This window comes from Triticum dicoccoides, chromosome 2A (genome assembly GCF_002162155.2).
Source record: "Triticum dicoccoides isolate Atlit2015 ecotype Zavitan chromosome 2A, WEW_v2.0, whole genome shotgun sequence".
NCBI lineage: Eukaryota > Viridiplantae > Streptophyta > Magnoliopsida > Poales > Poaceae > Triticum > Triticum dicoccoides.
In genome coordinates, this window is record NC_041382.1 from 226,738,937 (window position 1) to 226,744,339 (window position 5,403).

The following is a 5,403-nucleotide window of genomic DNA, read 5'->3' on the forward strand; positions in this document are numbered from 1 at the left end:
AGGACTCCCCATGGGGCGCGCCATTGGAGGGTCGGACCTCCCTCTCCTCCACTCCTTTATATACGGGGGAGGGGGGCACCCCATAGATAGACAAGTTGATCATTGATCTCTTAGCCGTGTGCGGTGCCCCCCTCCACCATAATCCACCTCGGTCATATCGTAGCGGTGCTTAGGCGAAGCCCTGTTCTAGTAGCATCATCATCACCGTCATCACGCCGTCGTGCTGACGAAACTCTCCCTCGACACTCAGCTGGATTGAGAGTTCGTGGGACGTCACTGAGCCGAACGTGTGCAGATCACGGAGGTGTCGTACCTTTGGTGCTAGGATCGGTCGATCATGAAGACGTACGACTACATCAACCGCGTTGTCATTATGCTTTCGAGTACGGTCTACGAGGGTACGTGGACAACACTCTCCCCTCTCGTTGCTATGCATCACCATGATCTTGCGTGTGCGTAGGATTTTTTTGAAATTACTGCGTTCCCCAACAGTGGCATCCGAGCCAGGTTTATGCGCAGATGTTATATGCACGAGTAGAACACAAAGGAGTTGTGGGCGTGGGTATATACATATTGCTTGTCGTCACTAGTTGTTTCTTGATTCAGCGGTATTGTTGGATGAAGCGGCCCAGACCAACATTACGCGTACGCTTACGCGAGACTGGTTCTACCGACGTGCTTCGCACACAGGTGGCTGGTGGGTGTCAGTTTCTCCAACTTTACTTGAATCGGATTCAATGAACATGGTTCTTTCTGAAGATCAAAAAGCAATCACTATACCATGTTGTGGTTTTTGATGCGTAGGTAAGAACGGTTCTTGCTCAGCCCGTAGTAGCCACGTAAAACTTGCAACAACAAAGTAGATAGGACGTCTAACTTGTTTTTGCAAGGCATGTTGTGATGTGATATGGTCAAGACATGATGCTAAATTTTATTGTATGAAATGATCATGTTTTGTAACACAGTTATCAGCAACTGGTAGGAGCCACATGGTTGTCACTTTATTGTATGAAATGCAATCGCCATGTAATTGCTTTACTTTATCACTAAGCGGTAGCGATAGTTGTAGAAGCAATAGTTGGCGAGACGACAATGATGCTTCGATGGAGATCAAGGTGTCAAGCCGGTGACGATGGTGATCATGATGGTGCTTTGGAGATGGAGATCAAAGGCACAAGATGATGATGGGCATATCATATCACTTATATTGATTGCATGTGATGTTTATCCTTTATGCATCTTATGTTGCTTAGTTCGACGGTAGCATTATAAGATGATCTCTCACTAAATTTCAAGGTATAAGTGTTCTCCCTGAGTATGCACCGTTGCTATAGTTCGTCGTGCTGAGACACCACGTGATGATCGGGTGTGCTAAGCTCTACGTTCACATACAACGGGTGCAAGCCAGTTTTGCACACGTAGAATACTCGGATTAAACTTGATGAGCCTAGCATATGCAGATATGGCCTCGGAACACTGAGACCAAAAGGTCGAGCATGAATCATATAGTAGATATGATCAACATAGTGATGTTCACCATTGAAAACTACTCCATCTCACGTGATGATCGGACATGGTTTGGTTGATATGGATCACGTGATCACTTAGATGATTAGAGAGATGTCTATCTAAGTGGGAGTTCTTATGTAATTTGATTAATTGAACTTTAATTTATCATGAACTTAGTACCTGATAGTATTTTGCATGTCTATGTTGTTGTAGATAGATGGCCCGTGCTGTTGTTTCGTTGAATTTTAATGTGTTCCTAGAGAAAGCTAAGTTGAAAGATGATGGTAGCAACTACACGGACTGGGTCCGTAACTTGAGGATTATCCTCATTTCTGCACAGAAGAATTACGTCCTGGAAGCACCGCTAGGTGACAAACCCGCAGCAGGAGCAACGCCAGATGTTGTGAACACCTGGCAGAGCAAAGCTGATGACTACTCGATAGTTCAGTGTGCCATGCTTTACGGCTTAGAACCGGGACTTCAGCGACGTTTTGAACATCATGGAGCATATGAGATGTTCAAGGAGTTGAAGTTAATATTTCAAGAAAATGCCCGGATTGAGAGATATGAAGTCTCCAATAAGTTCTACAGCTGCAAGATGGAGGAGAATAGTTCTGTCCGTGAACATATACTCAGAATGTCTGGTAACACAACCAGTTGACTCAACTGGGAGTTTATCTTCCTGATGATATTGTCATTAATAGAGTTCTTCAATCACTGCCACCAAGCTACAAGAGCTTCGTGATGAACTATAATATGCAAGGGATGGATAAGATGATTCCTGAGCTCTACGCAATGCTAAAGGTTGCGGAGGTAGAAATCAAGAAGGTGCATCAAGTGTTGATGGTCAACAAGACCACCAGTTTCAAGAAAAAAGGTAAAGGGAAGAAGGGGAACTTCAAAAAGAACAGCAAGCCAGTTGTTGCTCAAGTGAAGAAACCCAAGTCTGGACCTAAGCCTGAGACTGAGTGCTTCTACTGCAAAGGAACTGGTCACTGGAAGTGGAACTGCCCCAAGTATTTGGCGGAGAAGAAGAATGGCAAAGTGAAAGGTAAATTTGATATACATGTTATTGATGTGTACCTCAGTAATGCTCGCAGTAGTGCCTGGGTATTTAATACTGGTTCAGTTGCTAACATTTGCAACTCGAAACAGGGGCCACAGATTAAGTGAAGATTGGCTAAGGATGATGTGACAATGCGCGTGGGAAATGGTTCCAAAGCCGATGTGATCGCCGTTGGCACGCTACCTCTACATCTACCTTAGGGATTGGTTTTAGACCTAAACAATTGTTATTATGTGCCAGCGTTGAGCATGAACATTATATTTGGATCTTGTTTGATGCGAGGCGGTTATTCATTTAAATCAGAGAATAATGGTTGTTCTTTTTATATGAGTAATATCTTTTATGGTCATGAAACCTTGACGAGTGGTCTATTTGTACTAAATCTTGATAGTAGTGATACACATGTTCATAGTATTGAAGCCAAAAGATGCAGAGTTGATAATGATAGTGCAACTTATTTGTGGCACTGCTGTTTAGGTCATATTGGTGTAAAGCGCATGAAGAAACTCCATTCTGATGGACTTCTGGAATCACTTGATTATGAATCACTTGGTACTTATGAACCATGCCTCATGGGCAAGATGACTAAAACTCCGTTCTCTGGAACAATGGAGCGAGCAACAGAGTTATTGGAAATCATACATACTGATGTATGTGGTCCAATGAACATTGAAGCTCGCGGAGGATATCATTATTTCCTCACCTTCATAGATGATTTGAGCAGATATGGGTATGTCTACTTAATGAAACATAAGTCTGAAACATTTGAAAACTTCAAAGAATTTCAGAGTGAAGTGGAAAATCATCGTAACAATAAAATCAAGTTTCTAGGATCTGATCGTGGAGGTGAATATTTGAGTTATGAGTTTGGACTTCATTTGTAACAATGCGGAATAGTTTCGAAACTCACGCCACCTGGAACACCACAACGTAATGGTGTGTCCGAACGTCGTAACCGCACTTTATTAGATATGGTACGATCTTTGATGTCTCTCACTGATTTACCGCTATCGTTTTTGGGTTATGCTTTAGAGACGGTGATAACCCACAAGTATAGGGGATCGCAATAGTTTTTGATAAGTAAGAGTGTCGAACCCAATGAGGAGCTAAAGGCAAAACGAATATTCCCTCAAGTTCTATCGACCACTGATACAACTCTACGCACACTTGATGTTCGTTTACCTAGAACAAGTATGAAACTAGAAGTACTTTGTAGGTGTTGTTGGATAGGTTTGCAAGATAATAAAGATTACGTAAATAAAAAGTAGGGGCTGTTTAGATAAAGACACAACTAAGTTAGGTTTAGTAGAGAGCTTGTTGTTATGAGAAAGTTATTTGTCCCTAGGCAATCGATAACTAGACCGGTAATCATTATTGCAATTTTATTTGAGGGAGAGGCATAAGCTAACATACTTTCTCTACTTAGATCATATGCACTTATGATTGGAACTCTAGCAAGCATCCACAACTACTAAAGATCATTAAGGTAAAACCCAACCATAGCATTAAAGTATCAAGTCATCTTTATCCCATACACAACAACCCCCTTACTCGGGTTTGTGTTTCAGTCACTCACGCAACCCACTATAAGCGAATCATAAATGTATTGCAACACCCTACAGCGGGAATCCCTCATGCTTGCGCGACACGGATAGCACCATAGGACAACACCAATAATAAAACATGCAACTCAAACCAATCAGGATCATCAAATAACCAATAGGACAAAACAGATCTACTCAAACATCATAGGATAGCCATACATCATTGGGAAACAATATATAGCGTTGAGCACCATGTTTAAGTACAAATTATAGCGGGTAAGAGAGAGGTTATACCGCTGCATAGATGGGGGAAGAGTTGGTGATGATGGCGGTGAAGTTGTTGGTGAAGATTGCGGTGATGATGATGGCCCCCGGTGGCACTCCGGTGCCACCAAAAGTGAAGGGGAGAGAGCCCCCTCCTTCTTCTTCTTCCTTGACCTTCTCCCTAGATGGGAGAAGGGTTTCCCCTCTGGTCCATGGCTTCCATGGAGTGGGAGGGGAGAGAGCCCCTCCGAGATTGGATCTGTCTCTCTGTTTCTGCGTTCTCAGATTCTACCCTTTCACCGTTTCTTATATTCCCGGAGATCAGTAACTCCGATTGGGTTGAAATTCTAACACGATCTCTATCCAGATATTAGCTTTCTTGCGGCGAAAGAAGGGCATCAACTGCCTTACAGGGTGGCCACGAGGGTCAGGGGCGCGCCCAGGGGGTGGGGCACGCCCCCTTGCCTGGTGCCTCCCTCGGGCACCGTCTCGCGTGGATTTTTGTTCCCAAAAATCATATATATTCCAAAAAAATCTCCGTCAATTTTTATCCCGTTTGAAGTCCGTTTGATATGGATATTCTGCGAAACAAAAAACATGCAACAAACAGGAACTGGCACTGGGCATTGGATCAATATGTTAGTCCCAAAAATAGTATAAAAAGTCGCCAAAAGTATATGAAAGTTGTAGAATAGTGGCATGGAACAATCAAAAATTGTAGATACGGCGGAGACATATCAGCATCCCCAAGCTTAATTCCTACTCGTCCTCGAGTAGGTAAATGATAAAAAGATAATTTTTGATGTGGAATGCTACCTAGCATAATCTTGATCACATATCTAATCATGGCATGAATATTAAGATAGGAGTGATTCAAACCAATAGTCTATCATTTGACATAAAAACAATAATACTTCAAGCCTACTAATAAAGCAATCATGTCTTTTCAAAATAACATGGCCAAAGAAAGTTATCCGTACAAAATCATATAGTCTGGCTATGCTCCATCTTCACCACACA